This window comes from Amaranthus tricolor, chromosome 14 (assembly GCF_026212465.1).
Source record: "Amaranthus tricolor cultivar Red isolate AtriRed21 chromosome 14, ASM2621246v1, whole genome shotgun sequence".
NCBI classification, from domain to species: Eukaryota; Viridiplantae; Streptophyta; class Magnoliopsida; order Caryophyllales; family Amaranthaceae; genus Amaranthus; species Amaranthus tricolor.
The window spans coordinates 18071289-18094522 of NC_080060.1; positions in this window are offsets into that span (position 1 = coordinate 18071289).

A 23234-nucleotide genomic window follows, 5' to 3' on the forward strand; every position below is an offset into this window, starting at 1 on the left:
TGTATGTTGTAATGTGTATTTTTTTTAATAAGTTTTATATATTGTTTTCAAAATATGATATTTAAAAAAAAATGAAAAGGAGTCGCCCAGATCTAGACGGCTGGACCCCGGTTTAGCCGCGTAAAATTAGGCGGCTGAACCGGGGTCCAGCCGCCCAGATCTGGGCGACTCCTTTTTAATTTTTTTTTTCCGTATATTTAGGAATAATTAATTTAAATTTTGAAGTATGTTATTATTGTTGTTAATGTCATTATTATTAATTTTATTATTATTATTATTGTGATTGTTTTTTTTTATTAAATATATGTTAATGTTATTATAATTAATTATGTTATTATTAATGTGATTGTTATATTTTTTATTATTAAAAATATGTTCATGTGTTGTTTTATAAATTATTAGTGTAAATTTGTATGTTAAATTTTTTGTTGTTAAATTATTATTTATGTTTGAATGAAACTTTAAAAATTTGTAGAAAATGGCTGGTAATCAAGGAAAAGGAAAAGGTTTTTTTAGGCAATTGTTGAGAGGTAATAGTTCAAGGCCTACCTTACTTAGAGGGGACCCGCATGAGAGGGGGGTGACGGGTTCTGCTAGGAAGGCTAGGCATGAAGAGGCTGTTAGACACAGTGAGGCCCAAAGGTCGAGTACGCTGAACCAAGTGCGTACTCATATTGATGACCAGACTGACAGCCTCCAGAGTAGTTAGGGGGTTTATAGTGATGATGATAATGATGCTGATGATGTTCAGTTCCAAGCTACTGAGTCTCGCCAATTAGACTGGGCTGTTGTTCGCGGCCCCGACGGCAGATTTGCCCGGGGCGGCCCGAGTTATTCTGCCGCATCTGAGCGCGCAGGACGTAGTTTTGTCGATAATCAGCCGCTACGGGAGAGCAGGCCCTCACAGTCCACTAACACGGACTGGTTAGTGACATCACCCCAGCCCGGTGGGCCGACAGATACGCGACTGATCCCTAGCTATGGCGGACACATAGCTAAACTTATTTATGACGGCTCCGAGCGTACGCCTCCGATTCTAGATTGCCGTATTAGGAAGAGACCGGTGGAGTCCATCATTGGACTGAAGGATATGTCCGATGCGCTAAACGATGTTCTACCTGCCACTTCCCTCGGCCGACTACCGGTCATTATGCACCAGCACATCGACTGTGCTTTGATATCAGCGTTCGTCGAGAGGTGGCAGCCGGATACGAACACCTTCCACATGCCCTGGGGAGAGATGACGATTATGTTGCACGACGTGCAACGCATATTGGGTATTTCTATTGAAGGTTCTCTGCCGGCTGAGCCTTCGGAGGCGGAGTGGGAGCTTGGTATCACCAATCTGTTCGGGGAGCCTCTGTCTGAGCTTCGGCGTAAAGGTTCATTCACCAGCGGATGCATAACCGTTGCTGAATTGATGTGGCTGTGCCATAGGTCGCAGGCCATGGATACCCAGAAGACAGCGTACTACATGGCTGTCATCGGCTCTACCTTGTTGGCGGATAAGTCCAGAATTGGCATGCGACCTCACCCGATACTTGCCGTGAACGACGATCAGCAGGACGTGGCCTGGGGTGCGGTGACCTTGGCGTTCTTGTACAGGCAGCTCGGAATGGCATCTAGGGCTGGTTGCAAGACCATTGCTGGATGCCTCAGATTGCTCCAGACATGGATCTATGAGTACATTCCCGCTTTCCGCCCTCATGCTCGCCGAGAAGATGTGCCAAACATGACTAGGGCGGAGATGTGGACACCGAAAAAACCATGTCGTGAGCTGGACAGGTTGAGGGACTGCCGCAAGGTTCTTGATTCATTGACGGAGACTCAGGTATTGTACATTACATTTTGTCATGCATGTTGTTTTCAATATATAGTATTTTTTTGTGAACTTCGCTTGTATGCAGGTTGAATGGACTCCCTACAATTCTGCTGCTGGTGCGTTGCTGAATGATCACCCACGCACCACCATAATCGGGGGTATCACGTGCTTTGATGTTGTGGAGGTGTATTTGCCGGAGCGGACATTGCGACAGATTGGGTTCGTGCAGGCTATTCCTCCCGCTCCTATTAGACCAGCCAAGGCTGTCCGACCGGCACACGGTACCTACTACGTGACCTTTCCTTCTTCTGCTGTATATTTGGAGGCATGGAGTAGGTTCCCCTATAGTGCCCGCCTTGTTGAGCAGGGACTTCGTCGGGCTTCTGTTCCTTCAGAGGCTGAACCTAATTACGTTAATTGGTTCAGAGTGTGCTCACACCCGTACATAGCCCCAGACGAAGGGCCTACTTTCGGTCCTGGTCCTTCTCAGAGCAGATCTGAATACGTGAGTTTTATTATCATTTTTTTTTCAGTTTTTTTTAATGAATTAATAACGGACATTATCCTTTTGTGTTTTCAGTTCCTGAATGAATGGGTTTGTTGAAGTACACAACCACATTTGTTAAACACAAAATCACCGAGTTCTAACATGCGGTTATACTCAAGCTGGAGCTGCTCCAAGGCATAGAGAGATACGTGGCGATATAGAGGTCTAAAGTAATGCTGTCGCATCGATCTTGGTACAGAAGACATGGATTCCTGTAGCGCTTGTCGGATTCTAGCTTGCTGATTTGTAATCTGTGCGTGCGCCCTTTTGAAAAGGGTATCGAATGAGCTATTACCGCTACCAAGGTAATACTTAAAAGACGAGTGTTGGCTTTCAACTCTGCTGGTAGTCTGGTTACCCAAGTGTAAACAATCATTCGTCCACGCACGGACAAATTTCTCTCTTAGTGGAATCCATGTTCCAGTCAAATACCGAACGACCTTTTTGTTCCTAACCGACCACGTACTGACGATCACTTGCCATCTCTCTTCATATTCCTCGATCGTAGAACTTTCAACCAAGGGGTTCCATCTACTTTTCCTGAATACCTGCCCTTGTTGATTTTTCTTGCCGCCACACAACTTGTCCACCAATATGCCAGATGCATAACAAATGCCGCACATCTACATTAAACAAAACATTGAACGTAATTAAGACATTATCATTAGATATAACCACAATAATGAATCAGCAAAGCCTTTTTACCTGGGAAGACGTCACGAATAGCTGCAGATAAACCTTCGTCTCGATCGGTTACAATGACGCTAGAAGTCTGAGCAGTGCCGAAAATATCTCTCAATCCCTGCAGCACCCACGAATACAACAAAGCCGCCTCATCTCGCATCAAACAAAACGCAACCAAGAAATTGTGATTGGTTGGCGTCATTCCGATCACTTCACATAGTGGCCACTTTTGTTTGTTCGTTTTGTACGTTGTATCTATCAGCACAACATACGGCCACGTACGTATCATTTGGATAGAGGTAGGATTTGCAATTAATAGTCTGCTCAATTGCCCTTCGTTATCCAAGTCTGTCCAGACCACATAATTAAGTTCTGTGGCCATATGAAGACAATGTTGAAGGGGAGTCCTACCCTCCATCTCTTCTCTCCTTATTGATTGTCTAATATTATATATCTGATTCATACTAGCATAAAAACCAGGAAAATTATCTCTAATAGAATTCATAATAAAGGCCGGTTGCATTCCGGTTGCACTAAGCTGTCGTATGTGCTCCCGAATGTCTACATTAATCCTATTTGCCCTTACATGACCATCTCTGTACACCAAGAACGGGTGGTTATGTTTTCCCTTTTCACCAGGACACACCCTTACCGTCCAAGGTCTTTCTGGTGGTTTACGACTACTTCCTACAATCATAAATTTACACCCGCAACTTCTACTTTTAGAACCAGGTCGGGCAGTATTATCTAGATTATGTACATCACCCCTAATATTACCATAGCGGTGACATCTTAAATAGACACTAACTCTAGAACGTCCTTCTTTCTTTTTATAAGAAGCACGTGTAAATTGAAAACCGATTGTTATTGCTATCGCATCGGCCCAACTATGTAACTCATCTAAGGAGATAAATTCCCTATCCGTAACAAAGCTACCGGAGTAGTCTACGTTGTCTCCAAAGTTTTCAAACTCCTGCAAATTTGAAATATAAATAATATAAATTAAGTACATTAATGACTACAATAATAATAATAATAATAATAATGACAACAACAACAACAAATTAAAAACATTACGTAAATAAATGAATCTAAAAAATTTAAAATTATCAACAATAAAAATTATAATAATGACAAGATTAAATAACAATTTTAATAATAATAAAAATATTACGTAAATAAAAAAATCTTAAAAATTTAAATTTATCAACAATAAAAATTAATACGGAAAATAGAAAAAAATTAATACGGAAAATAAAAAATAGTACTAACAATAATAATAATAATAATAATTTAAAAAAAAATTAATACAGAAAAAAAAATAAAAATTCACAGTCGCCTAGATTTGTGCGCCTGAACCATGGTTCAGCCGCCCAGATTTGTGCGCCTTTTTTTTTTTAATTTTCCAACGACTACTTTACGTACCGCATCCGACTCATAGTCGCTTTCGTTAGCCATATTTAACCAATTACGGGTTACCACTTCTTTAACACTTTTTAGAGAGATAGTACCAGTTTTTAGAGAGATAGTACCGTGTTTGAATTCGTACTTCATACGCATCTCAGAATTCCATATATATAGACAAATCTTACGCATTAAATTCTTATTAGTGTTAGTAAGCGTGATTTACATTTATTAATTAATTTTTAAGTATAGTGGCAATTTTGTAATTTTTTAAAGTACAGGGGCAAAAATGTAATTTTAAAGGGGGGTGGTGATAAAATGAAAAGGGGTGGCGAAATTTAACGACTCCCTTCTAATATGGAAGTTGGTGATGGTCCTACTACCATTTTTAATTATTTTAATTTGACCAACTTAAATTTCATGAATATGTAACTACATACCTGAACCTTTTAATAATTAATTTCTTAATCAGGATATTTGTTGATAAGTCAATCCTTCCAATTCTTATTTTGCTTTGAGGGGAATTCATGTCCTAAAAGTTAGTGAAACTTGATCATTCCTAGTTCTAGCCTCATCTTTTCATGTTCTTCCCTTGGAAGAGATTTAATCATGATATCAGCTGGTTGCTCATAAGTGTTAACATGTTTAAGTAATATATTTTTATTCTCCACATTATCCTTAAGAAAATGATGTCTTATATGAATATGTTTTACTCTAGAATGATGCACGGAGTCTTTAGATATGCATATGGCACTAGTATTATCACAATAATTAGAAACACAATCAAACTTAATGCCAAAAAATATCTTAGCTATTGTTTGATCCAGAACATACATTTGGGAACAACATGCTGCTGCTGTCACACACTAGTGGAAAAAACCACATATATTGTGCAGCATATGCTGCGGTTTTACAAAGACACTACATAAAATAATTAGGAAAAAAATTGATTATATATACTGCGGTTTTAATTGGCCCACAACAATATTTAAAAAACACGTGTATATACTGCGGTTTGATGTGGCCCGCATCAAATAACTAAATTTTACATGAGTATATACTGCAGTTCTCTATTGCCCGTAGCATATAGTTAATATATACTCCGGTTTTCTCACACCCGCAACATTTATTTAAATTGCATATACACTATTTCCTTAAAAAAACGCACCTTTTAATATTCATAAACCCTCAAACACTCGAAACACTTAGCTGCTGCTGTTTCATAAACCTGCTTCTTGTTGTTCATCTTCTTCTTCTTGTTTCTTAAACCTAACCCACGTGATACTGTTCATCTTCTTCTTCTTTATTCATCTGCGCGCTGTTCATTTGCTCTACTGTTTCATAAACCCACGAAGCTAAGCATTTGCTCTACTGTTTATCTTCAACCTTCTTCAAAACCCTTGAACAAAACCCACGAATTTGTACTTCTTTAACCTTCTTCAACATCCACAAAGGTAATTTCTCATTGTAATTTTTGTAATTTGTTCTAATTTTGTTCAATACAAACGCACGAATTTGTTCAATACCCATGATATTCATTGTAATGTGTACTAATTTTTTTTATTTTTATTTTTATTTTTTTGTCATTGTAGGTTACAACATTCATCTAAATGTTAGGTAATCAATTTCTTTGCTTATATTAAGTTATATTTTTAATATGTTTGTGTTTGCAACTATAAATGTTGATTTTATTTAAGAATGTGATTTTATTTATGAATGTAGTTGTTATTTAGAAGTTTTATAATTTACGTAGTTTATATAATTAGTTTATTCATTAGGGTTAATTTAGGATATATTGTATTATTATTATTAGGATTAATTAGGGTTGAATTAATGTGGTTATTAGAATATACATAATATTATTATAGCTAATAAGGATTAAATGAGTGATTATAACTTAGTTAGTTAATTAGGGTTAAGTATATATTTTCATTTATGTGTATTAATTTTGCTTGAAATTAGGATGACAAAAGTTCGTTTTTGGATGTATGGAAGCATTGAATCGTCATAAATTATTGATGGCGTATTAGAATTTTGTAGTATAGCTGTTGAACATCAAGTTAGGACGGGGGGAGTTGGTTTTTATTGCCCATGTGTTATGTGTGGCAATGTATCAAAGGTAGATAGTGTTGATATCCTTAGGGAGCACATACTTCAGCGTGAGTTTAGGCCTCAATATCATGTTTGGGTTTGGCATGGTGAGGAGGGAGTTTACAAAGAAAAAAGTGTTGTTGAGGATGTCAATAATGTGGATGTCAATGAGGACGTAGTAGATCGTGTTTATTAATCAATGAAAAGCTTGCATGACCAAAACGTTTATGCCAAAGAAGAGGATCTTCCTCTAAGACACCGAAACAAGTTAGATTTGATTTGGAAACATTATTGATGTCCACTATATAAGTGTTCCCTTTACAAATTCCTTCTAGGACAGTGTCTCATGTGTCATTCCTAGAAATAATACATTTTCCAGAGGTGAAGTTTACAGAGTTACCTTTGTCACAGAATTGTGATATACTTAGTAAATTATGCTTTAAGTTCTCGACCAAAAATACATTAATATTATCAATAGCATGAGAACTTGACCTTCCTACTTTTCCTTTGGCTATGATTTTGTCTTTTATGTTGTCACTAGAAGTCACAGTTCCTCTATCATAGGTTTCTAGTGAGAGATATTTTGATTTATCACCTGTCATATGCTTGGAACACCCACTGTTGAGATGCTATGAGTTGTTCCCTCTCATTAAAACTTGCAAAACAGATTAGTTGTTAGAATTAGGAACTTAGCCTTCCTTGGTTTCCTGTCGATCACACATGAATCAAATGTTCTTACCCAGATGCGTTCAACATAATTTTTGTTAGAATTAACATGATGTTCCCTATTTGGCACATTGATATTTTAAGTGTCTAGTATTTCCACAAAAGGTACATACTTTACTATTGGGTAAATTGACATAAACCTTTTTCTTCTCTTTATTCATTTTGTAACCAAGTCCTTCAGTACTTTTTGTTCTAAATCAATTTCAGGTACATCTTTTATTTTCTCTTTTCCTCTTTATTTTAATTCAATTTCAGTTTTTCATTTTGGGTATTAATGGATTCTACATCAACTTATAACTTATGAAAATTTGTACTTAAGTCATGAATAGATACATCATTTAATTCCTTGTTTAAGCCTAGTATTTTATATTTAGTTAACTCATTATTAAGAATAATATTCTCTTGTTTTACTCTTTCTATTGTTTCCTTTAAAGTGATGTTTTAATCTAAAAAATTAAATAATTTATTTTGAACATCAAATCTAAAAGAATTTACAAAGAAAAAATGGTCTTTACTTATTTTCAGGTCTTTTTCAATTTGGAGATACATAGTATTATTTTCTTCTAATTTTTCTTGTATCTCTACTAGTAACTTAATTAATTGATTTTTATTTATACTCTTCAAGTATTTAGGATATGAACTAGAAGACATTACCTCCTTTTCTTTAGACTTCATAGTCTTACTATCGTGTGACACCATGAGGCCTAGATTAGTAGTTTCTTCTACGGGGTTCTCTGTCTCTTCTTCCCTTTCAGATTCTCCCCATGCAGCAATCAAAGCTTTGCGAATATCAGTTTTGCTAGGAGTTCCTTTTGTAGGTTGTCTTCCTGTTTCCCTTGCCATTCCCTTGCCTTTCTCAATTTTCCATGTTGGACAATCTTTGATGAAGTGGTCAGTGCTTCCACACCAATGGCATCCATAGTCAGACATGGTGTTTGAAGGTTTCTTTTGTTTAGAATATCTTTGATTGGCATATCTAATATTCCCGAAGAATTTCTTGAACCTTCGTACCAACATAGTAGCCTTCTCTTCATCACATTCTGAATCTTCATGTTCATTTGTTGCCAGAGCCAATCCTTTGTTCCTGGAACTGTCAGCAATTTTCAGATGTAGTTCGTCAGTCATAAGGGAACCAACCGGTTCTCTAGATTGAACTTGGTGAAATCTTTTGAATCCTGGATGGCTGTAATTTTGGCTCTCCAGCGTTCATCTTAAGGGAGACTATGTAGTATTTTCCTAACCTGTTCATCAGTAGGAAATTTTTTCCAAGAAAGACAAATTGATTTGTAATATTAGTGAACCTAGTAAACATCTTTCGGCTGCGTTCTCTAGGTTCCATAACAAATAGGTCATATTTAGACATAAGCAAATTTATCTTAGACTGTTTCACTTTACTAGTACCCTCATAGGTAACTTCTAGTAAATCCAAATTTGTTTGGCATATTTGCAACCCATGATTCTATTATGTTCATTTGGTTCAAGACCACAGTGAAGAAGTCTAATGGCAAGAGCATTCATTTCCATTTTTTGAAAATCTTCCTTTTCATATCCGGTTCCAAGTTTTGGAATATTTCGTTATTAGAGTTAGCAGTAGGTATCTCAAAGTCTGCAATTTCGATTGCTCTCCAAACCTGATAGTTTTCAGCTTTGATGAAAATTTTCATTCTATTTTAAATTTACCATCAAATATTGACGGTCTTTAGGTGGAGTACCTCTCTTCCTTTTTTTTTTCATTCATATTCATCATCTCTAAAACACAAGGATTTTGGTATCAGGGTTTCCTTGAAAAATGAGGAACAAGCCTAAGATACCAATTGTAGACTCGTTTAGAGACAACAAGAGGGGGGGGGGGGGGGGGGGGGTGAGATGTATTAATAAGTTGAAGCGTTTTTGCCCTAGTTTACAAAATCGAAACTTGAACTTGTAAAGCAAACTTGAAAGAGACAAATTTTTAGTGGAAACCTTCTAGGCCTACTTAGATGGAAAAACCACAACCCTTTGGGATTTTTTAAATACTTCACTATGTTCACTAGTAAAAGAATCCTTATTTGTATCTTGGTTTTTAGCTTATTTGTATCTTATATTGAAGATTACTAATAAGGATTACAAATAACACATTACTTATATCGTTTGAAAACCAAAGATATAAATAACATTTATTTGTATCTTCGGTTTGGGGGGTGAGATGTATTAATAAGTTGAAGCGTTTTTGCCCTAGTTTACAAAATCGAAACTTGAACTTGTAAAGCAAACTTGAAAGAGAAATTTTTAGTGGAAACCTTCTAGGCCTACTTAGATGGAAAAACCACAACCCTTTGGGATTTTTTAAATACTTCACTATGTTCACTAGTAAAAGAATCCTTATTTGTATATTGGTTTTTAGCTTATTTGTATCTTATATTGAAGATTACTAATAAGGATTACAAATAACACATTACTTATATCGTTTGAAAACCAAAGATACAAATAACATTTATTTGTATCTTCGGTTTGAAACAAACGATACAAATAATGGGTTAATTGTATCGTTTGTTTGAAACCAATGATACAAATAACCTATTATTTGTATCTTTTGTTTCAAACAAACGATACAAATAATATTTTTTTGAATATAATAATAATATATTTGATATTATTTTTCATCATGTAGATTATATAAAATTATAAATAAAATAACTATACACTAAATTTAAGAAAAATTCGACATTCACTTTCATTTAGCCGCTTGCAACAATTTCATGTATTGTGTCACTGAAAGTTTCATCTTCCGATCTAACAACAAGCTTCATTGCCGCTTCTCTATGCAAATTGCATTCTTGAATAACTAACCATTGATCTTCATAATAAATCTACGACTTCGTATTTCCCTTCTCCAATAGATGATACCAAGCAACCAAAGGAAGAGCGAGTTGAAGCTAAACATCACTCCATCCCGTAATATCTCTTAAAAATGCATAAATTAGAACCACTTTTAACCAAAACACCAAATTTTGAGATGAAACAACATATGAAATGATTTTTACCAGTAGGAGAATCAACTGATAAAGATAGGGGAATTGGGACAGCTAAGCTAAATCAACCATCAGTAGCTTTGCTTCCACAGATCAAAGGATTTCCCACAAAACCATCATCATGAATTGAAAGTATAATTACGACCATTACAAGATTAAGAGCTAAAACAAACAAAGTTAGATTGAAAAAATGATATGATGCATACTTAAAAGTTCTTATAGTAAACTTGGGTAAAGCTCTACTCAGATTATTATTAAAAGACAAATCCTACACAAATTCAATGATAAAAATACAAAATAATAAGTCAGTTGCTAAATATTCTTATCACCTATGTCTATAACTGGTTGGAAGCAACAAATAACCTTCAGTCTTCAAAATTATCTAATAGAACAAAAACTTTTAAGCATAATACATCAGAAAAATTAAATAAAAATCTTTGAAGATACCTAATTCCAATCATGAAAATATATTGGATGTAAACAGAACTTATGCCAAGATCAAATCCAAAATTTTCATCTCTTGAGATAATTGTACTCTTTATTAAATCATTTCTTTGTTTATTGTACCTAGAATTTGTTGAAGCTGTTGATCAAAAAGACAATTTATTTGTTTCCTACATGAATACATGCACACATGAATTATAAGCTTATCACCATGATAGCCATTCATTAATATTTAAAAGATAGTCTAAAACATAGCTAGCTTGACATTAGTTCATAAAAACTACTCTTATTCCACAAATTGCACTCTTAGAAATGGTTCCATAGCCTTTTCTATTCCCCAGTTTACCTTGGCCACAAACTAAAGTACATGAGGATTTTAGAAATGGTTCAATTATCTCCCAATTCACAGAAGGTAATCTTAATTCCCATTTTGGAGACATAGCTAGAGGTGAGTATTGAAACAAAAAAGCGGAACAGAGAATTAGGGTTTTGAATACTTTTTTATTAATTATGAACAATGGCTAAGCCAGAATATATACAACAGCTAGGAGACTAAGTATGGTAACAAAATAAATGACAAAATAAATACAGAATAAAGAATATCCCTAAATATGTTAACTTTCCTACACTCCCCCTCAAGTTAGGTCTTCGGGTCACCGATACCTAACTTGCATAGTGTCTGTTCGAACACCTCAGAACTAACAGCCTTTGTAAGAATATCAACAAGCTGGTCCTTTGATCTCACAAAAGAAAGGCTGATGATGTTATTCTCCAATTTTTCCTTAATAAAATGTCTGTCAATCTCCACATGTTTGGTTCTATCATGCTGAACTGGATTCTCGGAGATGCTAATAGTAGCTTTGTTATCGCAAAAAAGTCTGCAAGTTCGTCTTCTCGGAAAGTCTAACTCACTTAGGAGCTTCTTTAACCACATTACTTCAGTTATTCCCTTTGCAATGCCCAGAAATTCTGCTTCTGCACTTGAAAGAGCAACTACTTTCTGTTTCTTACTCTTCCATGTAACTAGATTGCCTTCAATAAGAGTAAAGTATCCAGATGTAGATCTCCTATCATCCCTGTCTCCTGTCCAATCAGCATCTGTGTAGGCAATAAGATCTAAGTGCCCATTCTTCTTATAAAATATCCCTCTGCCACTGGTACCTTTAAGATACCTTAGAATCCTCATAACAGCTGCCATATGGTGAATTTGGGGTTGGTGCATAAATCTGCTTACAACACTAACTGCATATGCAATATCTGGTCTCGTGTGAGCAAGGTAAATAAGTTTCCCGACCAACCTCTGGTATTGTCCCCTATCTGCAAGTTTTTCTCCTTCGATCATCTGTAACCCGTGATGAGTAACAATAGGAGTTTCTGCTGGTTTACAATCAATCATACCAGTCTCTGTAAGTAAATCCAAAATATATTTCTGTTGGCTTATAAAGATACCTCCTTTTGACCTTAGAACCTCAATGCCAAGAAAATATTTTAGCTGCCCCAAATCTTTCATTTCGAATTCTCTAAAAAGTTGCTTCTTCAAAGTATCAATCTCATGTTTGTCATTTCCAGTAATAATCATATCATCTACATAAATGATTAAACATGTGATCTTTCCTTATCGCCGTTTGAGAAACAACGTGTGATCTGAGTTACTTTATTTGTACCCAAACTTCCTCATGGCTGCTGTGAACCTTCCAAACCACGCCCTAGGAGACTGCTTCAACCCATAGAGAGCCTTTTTTAGCTTACACCCTTCTCCTGGCTTGTAGTCACTTGAGAACCCTGGAGGAGCTCTCATGTATACTTCTTCTTCTATTCTCCCATGGAGAAATGCATTCTTCACATCGAATTGATGCAAGGGCCAATCCTTATTTGCAGCAACAGAAAAAAGGACTCGGATAGTATTAAGTTTTGCAACCGGAGAGAAGGTTTCTGAGTAATCAACTCCATAAGTTTGTGTGTACCCTTGAGCTACCAATCTGGCTTTAAACCTTTCAATCGTACCATCTGCTTGATACTTTATAGTGTACACCCATCTACAACCTACCGTTCTCTTTCCTTCTGGTAGTTCACATTTTCCCAAGTTTCATTCTTGTTCAGGGCAGAAATTTCTTCTTCCATTGCTTTCTTCCATCTAGGATTCTGTAGAGCTTCTTCAACATTTCTTGGTATGTCATTGGAGTAAAGAGCAACATTAAAGGCAATAGCTGAGAGAGAGAGAGATTGTCATTGTTTTCTTTATCAAGAGGATATTTTGATCTCTGTGGTTCAAACTCTGGATCATACCTCTTAGGAGGTATACCTCTCGTACTCCAAGGCGACAACTCATACCTATGTGGCAACTCCACATCTGCAATATTGTTATCAGAAATACTTTCAACAATTTCAGGAACATCAGAATTTACCTCCTGTAACTCCTCCGGATGCTCAGTGGGTTGGACAGAATCAATCCGAAGATCGGTCTGAAGAGGAGATACTATGTTTTCAGTGACAACGTCGGTGGTTTCACCTACTTGTTCTTTTGGTTCCTGATCAATAGTAACTGGATATAATAACCAGCTCAAGTCATCACTAGTATTCTCCCCCTGAGGACGAGGCTGGGTATAATAATAAGATTGTTCAAAGAAATCACAGTCCATGGTAGTATACATCCGATTATGTATTGGGTCATAACACCTGTATCCCTTCTGATGCATCCCATATCCCACAAATACGCACTTAAGAGCCCGGGGTTCAAGTTTGGTTCGGGTGTGTGGAGGAAGATGAACATAAACCACACATCCAAAGACACAAGGTTGAAGAGAATGAGAGGGAGGTATAGGAACAAAAGAGGCTAGGGTTGCAAGGGGGGGTTTTATAGTGGAGAGGTTTGGAGGGTAGACGGTTAGTAAGATAGGTGGCAGTGGCAATAGCTTCAGGCCAGAAAGAGGCAGGGGTATTAGAATCAAGGAGTATAGCGTGAGTAATATCAAGAAGAGTACGATTTTTACGCTCGGCCACTCCATTTTGTTGAGGGGTATATGGGCAAGAAGTTTAATGTATCATGCCATGATCAGAAAAAAAAAACGTTTCATAGAGGAGTTAACAAATTCTCCTCCATTATCAGAACGTATAATTTTCGGAGCTGCTCGAAATTGGGTGTGAAGCATATTATAAAAAGTAACAAACACAGAAAAAACTTCAGATTTGTATTTAAGAAAATAAACCCAGCTCATACGAGTGCAATCATCAACAAACAGAACATAATAAGAATAAGTACTAGTAGCAAAAACAGGGGCTGGCCCCCAAACATCAGAATGTATCAAAGAAAAAGGGGTACTAGTACGAGAAACACTCGGTAAGTAAGAATGTCTACGGCTCTTAGCTAAAACACAAGTTTCACAATCAAGAGTCAACATATTGTTCTTAACTGAAGGGAACAAAAAATTTAAATAAGCTAGGGAAGGATGACCAAGACGTCGATGCCATAACCAGAAGAGCTGATCAGATGAAACACGAGCAAGCAAAGCTTGACCTTTTGGAGTCGTCTCATCAACATAGTATAATCCTCCTCGTTCAGTACCATGTCCAATGACCGTCCCGGTCTGAGCATCCTGCACAACACAACCAGTGGAAGTCATAAGAATAGTACAATTAAGTTCTCGAGTAAGTTGACTAACAGAAAGCAATTTATGTGATAAACTCAGGACCAATAAACAATTTTTTAAATGCATAGAGGGAGACACATGAACAGAACCGGCACTTTGAACTTGGACACACTCTCCATTAGCAATTTTAATATGAGATTGATGAATGGGTTTATGATGGGTAATATCTTGTGGGTCGACGGTCATGGTGTCGGTGGCTCCACAATCAAAAATCCAAGGTGAATTATTAATTATGGAGTTATGTGGGTTTGGGGAGTGTATTTGGGCTTGTGGAGTAAAGGTGGGCCGGTTTTTAAGGGTTAAACAGGAAAATTTTTTGTTTTGATTTTCTTTACAAATGGCCCGTAGGTTTGAGGTGGGGTTGGTGTTCTTAGGTTTAGGATGTGTGTCACTATAAAAAACCAAAAAAGGAAGGTTTTCACTCCCTCCCTCTCTTATGGTCGGTTTTTCCTTTCTCTCTCTAGATTGTGGGTCTCTCTCTTCTTCCTCATTTCTGGTTCCTTTTCATGAGTATTTTCATGAGCATACTCCATTATTTCCTCCCCATACAAACCTCCATGGTTGAGATCCTCTTCGCCGGTGACCTCTACTGCACTGAGAAGGGCTTTGCCGCCGGCCCGGTGTACCGGTGCCTTGGTGGCAGCCCTTTTCTTTTGTAGATCTTCCCACCAATCCGGATAGCCTACTAGCTTGAAACAAGTGTCCTTGGTGTGTCTTGAACCACCACAGTAAATACATTTTAAGTTTGTTCTATCCTCTCGCCGGAGTGACGATTTTTCCGACCGGTGATGTGCGATGAGGCCATAACCAATTTCTAAGGGGTTATGCCCCAATGATGATGTATGGACCATGATTCCACGCCTTGAAATCTCCCTTCGAACCGCCGCATAGGCCATGTCTAAAGTTGGAAGAGGCACTTGATTTATCAAATCTCGCTTCTCCTTATCAAGAGATTCATCTAGACCGGCCAAAAACTGGTACAATCTCTGAGTTTGAATGAATTTGTTGAAAATTGTGATGTCCTCATCGCTTTTCATAGGATTCGGTTGCCTCCGATCTATTTCTTTCCAAATGGTATTTAGTTTACTAAAGTAAATCTCAATATTGTCATTATTCTGTTTTATTGCACTTGCCCTTGTACTGAGATCAAAAATTTGAAGCTCGTCTCTTCCGCTGCCAAGAAGAGTTTCAATACCCTTCCATAAGTCCCATGCTGTATTGTAATCTAAAAATTGATTGACTAAATCAGACTCAATATTTGTGATAATCCATGAAAGGACTATCGGATCTCTTTGTCTCCATTGTTTGTAACTCGGATCTGCAGGTGCAGGAGGGGCGGCGATGATGTGTTTGAGCCGTCCCCTGCTGTCTAAAGCTATGTGCATTAGCTTGCACCATTTTGTATAGTTGTGGTAGGTTAATTTTTCGGATACTTTCAGATCTGGTGTTGAATGTTTGGTTTCTGGTTCTGGTTCTGGTTTGTTGGTTTTGTTCATCTGTTGAAATAAACGAAGCACATGCTCTATTTGTGTCATGGTTAGAGTTTGGTTTTCTGGAATTTCAGAATCAGCCATAGGTAAGGTAAGGTTTGGAATAACAAAGGTAAATGATGAACCCCCAAGAAAGGTATCCGACAGCCCCGAAATCACCTTTCAGCTCTGATACCATGAAACAAAAAAGCGAAACAGAGAATTAGGGTTTTGAATACTTTTTTATTAATTATGAACAATGGCTAAGCCAGAATATATACAGCAGCTAGGAGACTAAGTATGGTAACAAAATAAATGACAAAATAAATACAGAATAAAGAATATCTCTAAATATGTTAACTTTCCTACAAGTATAGCATAGTCAATGAAAATTTGCAGCAGATTCCACATACATAATCATAAAGGCTTGTCAAAACAGAGAATAATTAGACAACAGTAGATTCAAACTAGTTGGGAGCCTATAAAGATCACTAAGAAAACCAACCAAATCAGGGAATAAACAAATTGATGTTCAAAATAACAGAAATGCAGATGGAAACCAAGCCTAATAGGTAGACAAACATTGAACACGGGCCAAAAACAACATGTAGCATGAACAAAGCAACCTGAATCCCAGGCACACGAAAACTGTATGGAATTGAAATTCCTTGTCCAGATCAATCCGGATAGGAAGCTGCTTCATGCACTCTCATTCCTGCTTCTTACCAATCATCACATTCATAAGCTTAAGAAGAGATGGAAGCCCTTGAATCCCAGCCACCAAAGTAATACTCAAGGGACTTTCAAAAGATTGCCCTAGAAGGTTACAATACTGCTTAGTAAATTCTACAAACTGTATTCTAAATTCCTACTGTATTCAAGGGACTTTTCTCAGTTGACGGGGGACGGAAAATGAGAGTAGGGGGAAGTTTCGAGGCCATCAGCTTAATAAATTCTACAAACTGTATTCTAAATTCCTACTGTATTTCAGCTTCAGGATTTCAGCGAAGTTAGAGACTGAACCATGGAGGAAGAATCTACCATGCTGAAAAAAGCAGCTTCATCAATGGTGGAATAGAAGAAGAAGCAGCGATTTTGTGAAGAAAATCGCAGGCCGCAGGAGAAGAAACAGTACGGAAAGAAAAAAATTAGGCGGCCACTATTTGTATCGTTCAAATAATCCTTATTTGTATTGTACTATTTAAACAATTAATATAAATACTTATTTGTATCGTTTATTGGAACAAACGATACAAATAATGATTATTTGTATTTTTTGTTTGACAAATGATACAAATAATATATGATTTGTATCTTTTGTTAGAATAAAAGATACAAATAACATTATTTGTATCTTTTATTTCAATAAAAGATACAAATAGGGGTTATTAATGAGATTTTTTTTATCAGTGGTTTTAGACAATCGTTATAGTTACATAAAACACACTTAATTAGGCCACCTTGAATTTCTCTCTAAACTCAACTCCTTCTCACGCCACACCTATGAAGCTCAAGCTTCCTATATAAAGTTCTCTTTCTCCCCTAGACTTCTCCAAGTCTAGTGATAAATTTTCTCTCAAAAACCCTTTACAAAATACAAAACCTAAGAATAAATATAATTAAGTTGCACAAGAATACTTACTAAGTTAATTGACAATGAGAAGCAATGTAAGTTCCTTGACAATTGATTACCGGTTAGAAAAATCCTCTTTTTTATATTAAATAGTCACTTAGCCTTTTGTGGCAAAAGATAACTAACCCACTTTACTCCTTAATCCTAATATAAAGGCGGAATGGGTAAATGTTTTTGTAAAAACAGGCTATGATTTTCTTTTACGTAAATAAGAAAACTTGAATTTTTCAGATTAAAACCTATTAAGACTAGCCTTTTATTAAGTGGAGAAAAAATAGGGGAATTTTCTCCACTACTTTAGGTGGTGACGGTTACACTAGGTCAAATATATTGAAATTCATTTTGCCAATTAACTTCCAATTTAATTATGCAACTAACTAATTTTACCCATACAATCAACTAGAAAAACAAAAATCCTTTGTCTTCTGAATTTCTTAGTAGACGTTACACTTTCAGACTTGATTCCTGGGAACAAGGCATTGTCTCTGGATCATCAAAAAGAATTATCAGACTATCAGCTTCGGAACAGTAGAACTCATGTCTAGACTTTAACATCCTAAAACAGACTTTTTGTGTAACTTCAACTTCTTGGATATCTCAAACTCTTACAATTTCTTTAACGAAGTTCTTAGGTATTATTAACGATGCTACTCCGAACCAAATATTGACCTGCATCAATCTCTTATATAAAACTTGTTTACATTAGTTAAGTTTAAGTTTAGTCATCATCAAAATCTAAAGGGCCAACACGTTGTTTACAAATTACAAGTCTTCTATTGTATTATTTTTTTTTATTTTCGATGGTTTTGCTATATTATTTTCAACGTTTAGGCTTTTTAGTCAAAAAAAATTTATAGCAAAATTAGTGCTATGAGAGAATAATAGTTTAAACATGTTGATCAAGGTAATAGGACAATTACTTGTCGTTTGCATTCAATTGCTGTTTTTGAACGCTCTGATGGATTATTTCTTTATTTGAGAATATTGTTGTTGAAGATGAACCAGTACATGAACACTCTAAAGATATATAAATGGTGGAGAGAAAGGTGTATTTACTTGTGTCTATTAGTACTTAGGATTAGAAAGATACATTTGCATTCTTAGTATGGTTAACATTTATAGCAAACACCTCTTGTTGCTTACTTTTAAAATACATGAAATTGATTACTATTTTGCTTAGTATATAGGTTTCAAATTCATGATCAAGCTGAGACCACACTCACAACAATGAAACAAAGATACAATTTATTTTTTTGATGTTTGTTTTTTATATTTTTAATAGTCAATTTTTATAGAATACAATTACTTTTAATTCTATCTACAACTATTATAGTGACTTTAATGTTTCGTTTTCTTTTTTTTTTTTTTTTTTTTTTTTTTTTTTAGTAAATTTTTGTAGAATACAATTACTTTTAGTTTTTTTATTGAAAAAATATACATTGTTTTGTAGATTTTGGATACTTTATATTTGTATTGAATTATAGAATTCTCGATATCACTGAATTAAATACTTATTTTAGTGTCTGAACAAAGTGTCATTATTGCAAGGTTTATAATCACTACTAGAAATCACAATTTGCGAGTAGTGATGTGAAAAAGCATTGCAAACACTAGTTACGAAGACGAGTGTCACGAAAAGCAAAATGGGACAATTATAAGCGGTGCAAAAAAGAGCCCAACAAAATTTGAAAAGCGTAACAAATTGCAAATGTGGACACAATAAATTGTTGCAAAAACACAAATGGTCACTGAAAAAAGCGTTACAAACTGAAATACACTCGGCTCTTAAATCAAATATTGACTAAAATAAAAATAGTGTTAGTTCAAAAGCATCCCAATTTGTGAAAATAGTGATTTTTTGAAGTGTCAATCAAAAACCACATTGAAAATAGCAATACTTTCTTAACGTCGCTATCGTAAATTACGATGTTTTTAAGCATAGTAAAAGGTCAAAATAAGCGCCATTAAATGCCTTGTTTTTTTGTAGTGAGGGGTTGCAATCGAGTTTATGGGTGATTAATAGTGGTCAGGGCTAATGGTGGTATCTAGGGATGGCAAACAGGTAAAGTGATACAAATTTGGCACCGTATCCGCCCGAGTTGTTGTAGGTATCACTAAGATTTTGGTGGGTAGTGGGTGGGTATGGGTATTAAAAGTCCTACCAATCATGGATAGTGGGTAGGTGGTGGGTATGAAGTCTTAATCACCCCATACCCACCCACCTCGCCCTATAGCCACCCATCTTATTTCTACAATGTAATAATTATACCAATTTTGTATGTTTTTATTCAAATAATTGACAAAAAATAAGGATTTAAATTTTATCTTATTAGATTGTATGATTTTAAACAAATTAGGTATACAAATAAATTTGTAAAAATTTATGAAGTATACAAAGTAGACTTTGAGTGATTGTGCGACGAGTATAAGGTGGATGTATATACCCATGATCAGTATACCTAGTTTGTCATAATAGGTGGGGATGAGTTTGAATTCATACCCATGTGGGAAGCGTGGTATGAAAATTTTACCCACCATGAATGGTGGGTATGAAAATTTTAGGTGGATATGGGTATGAGGAGGGCATACCGTATCCATTCGCCCATTTTGCCATCACTAGTGGTGTCGTGGTGGTTTTGGTGAGGATGTGCATTTTGAATTTACAATATATGGGTCATTTCTATCTTGGCTGGGAAGATAGGGTATTCACGTGAATGGGAGTTAGTAGGGCAAGAGGAAATTGAGTTTTCGATTTTTAATTTTTAGCTTTTTATTCTTGTTTTAATAAATTTTATTTATTTATTTTTGGGTAGATAACATGTATAACAGGTTATACGTTGCCTTAGATCACCGCAGGAAACAAACTCCTATAGTTGAGATTATTCAAGGTTAATTAAATATTAGGATTATTGTTGCAAAACAAATGAAAATTAGGATTATTCAGGGTAATTTTTCTAAAGAGAAATCCTAAAATTTAGCGTGAAAGTATTCTTCCTAGCTAACTTTATTTATTGTTGTCTCTCATTGGTTTTTTAATTATTGCTATATATTCAAAGATTATTATGAATTAAACTTTCATTTGAATAAAAATGATAATAGTAATTAGAATAACTTATCTAGGAAATCAACTAGACAAAAACACATAGTTGATTATCAGGTATGTCCTCACTAGTCATATAATTTTCATCACAAAATTAGTTTGTCATCTATTAACAGTAACAGTAACACTTAATTTATATAAGAGTTTCACTGCCACAAGAATGACGACACATACATTTAAGAAAAATTAACACTAACACTTTATTTATTGTTGGTATTATATAAATAAGGTATTTACAAAATTAATTAGACTTGTCAAAATGGTTAGGAACACAAGTTTTGACTTGGGTAAATTTCGTGTCAAGTCATTTTCGAATTGAATTAGTTTCGGGTCAAGTCGTAGAGTTCTTGTTGGGGTCAGTTTTGGTCAAGCCACATCAGAGTCAAGTTAGGTTCAAATCAATTCTCTAGGTCAAGGAAGTTTAACAAAATTAGTATCATTATGTTTTTCTAAATACATCTATTCATAAAAAAAATATTCTTTTGAAAAAGAGCACTACACGGTATTCATTCAAAAATTAAAAATTTGACTAAAAAATGCAAGTGTCACACATATATGTGTTTCTAAAATATTTCCCCATACTTAAATAACTGTGGTGTAGGATATGAAAAATTGCCCATATTTAATAAGTGTAGCTAATTCTTATTCCGGTTAGACTTAAAGGTGTGGAAAAATAAGCATAAACTCAAACTTATAAGTGATGGAACATCTCCTTACTTAAGAACGTAACAAATACTTGCGGCATCTATATTTTCGACTCCAACCTCCTTCACGAAATTTAGAATATCGTCCATGTATTTCAGACTGTAGTAGCCGCAATCAACGGAATTGGAAGGTTGTCGAAAGCACTAAGAGAAATTAGATGTTAGTGCCAAAAATACTTAAAAACACATAAAATCTCAACTTAACACGTAATTTCTAGCATATGACTATGATTTTCAATACTAACCACTTCAACACTATAATATATACCAAATAGTGTTGTGTGCCAAGTTTCGTGCAAAACAAACTAAGTTTGAGCTACTTTATGTGCAAAAGTGTCAAAAACACTTAAAAACCCATAAAATCGCAATTTAACACGTAATTTCTAGCATATGACTATGATTTTCAATTCTAACCACTTCAACACAATAATATATACCAAATAGTGTTTTGTACCAATGTAACACCCCGAGATTTTAATGACGTAATTATTTAATATTTTAATAGTTTTTATAGATTTTACAATTATATTTAATTATTTCTGAATTAGTTTTAATAAATTTCTTGCATACATGAATTTAAATGTTAACGTACATATATATATATATATATATATATATATATATATATATATATATATATATATATATTATATATATATATATATATATATATATATATATATATATATATTAAAAATATAGTTTTGATTTTTTAAATAAAGAGGTTCGAATCAAAATGATTATTTTATTAAAATGTGTGAGCCCACGAAGGTGAGTCTCTTAGTTGGGTCTCGTAAGAAAATGAATCGAGATAAAAAAGATAAATAAATAAATAAACCTAATAATAAATAAACCTAATAATAATAATAATAATAATAATAATAATAATAATAATAATAATAATAATAATAATAATAATAATAATAATAATGATAATAATAATAATGATAATAATAATAATGATAATAATAATAATAATAATAATAATAATAATAATAATAATAATAATAACAATAATAATAATAATAATAATAATAATAATAATAATAATAATAATAATGATAAGAATAAAAAGGATAAAACGCATAAATCTCTTGTTGCTCAAAACCTAGCCGTCATCCTTCTGCTCCTTCTTTCTCTCTTCCCTCTTCTCTCACTTCCCTCCCTCAGCTTGAAGAACTAGTAGCCGACAGCCAATCTACCAGCAGTCGCGCCACTGTGACGACCACCAGCAGCGGGTCGCGTTTCTTTTGTTCTCCTCTACATGCGGCTACCGCAGCACAGCCCTCTTCTCCCTCCTCCCTCTCTGGAGCAGCCGACAGCCAACCCACGAGCAGCCGCCAGCTGTTGGCCGATTTTGGGCTTCTCTCCAGCCAGTTTTGGCCCTTGTGCACCACCACCACAACCTTTATCCGCCTTTGCACCATTTTTGCTAGTTTTAAATCTTGTAAGCCATCTCCTATTCTTCCATTTGATTCTTCTTGTTTCAATTAAAAGTTTATAAGGGTTATGTGTGTGATGTTGATATTTTGTGTTAAGTTCATTGAATCCTTTTGTGCGTAATAATTTGATTGATGAATTAAACATGTTTATGACTTAGGGTTTGAAGTGTGATTTAAAATTATGGATTGTGTGTTGATTTTGTATTAGTTTCTTTGAATCTTAGTATGGGTAGTAATTAAATATGTTATCTTGAACACGAAACAACTAGGGCTTAGATTTGGAGATGAAATTACTAATGATGTGTGTTTTATACTATATCTTAGTGATGATTGATTAAATAACTTTAAAAGTTGTTTTAAGATTTGGTCAATTGGTTATTGTTGTGAATAATTAGTAACGATGATGATGTTAGTTGACTATGAAAGTGATTTTTGATTGATTAAATTGGGAATGATAGTTACTAATTGTTGTGGTTTGATTGTTGTGAATTACAAATACCCTTATTAGGT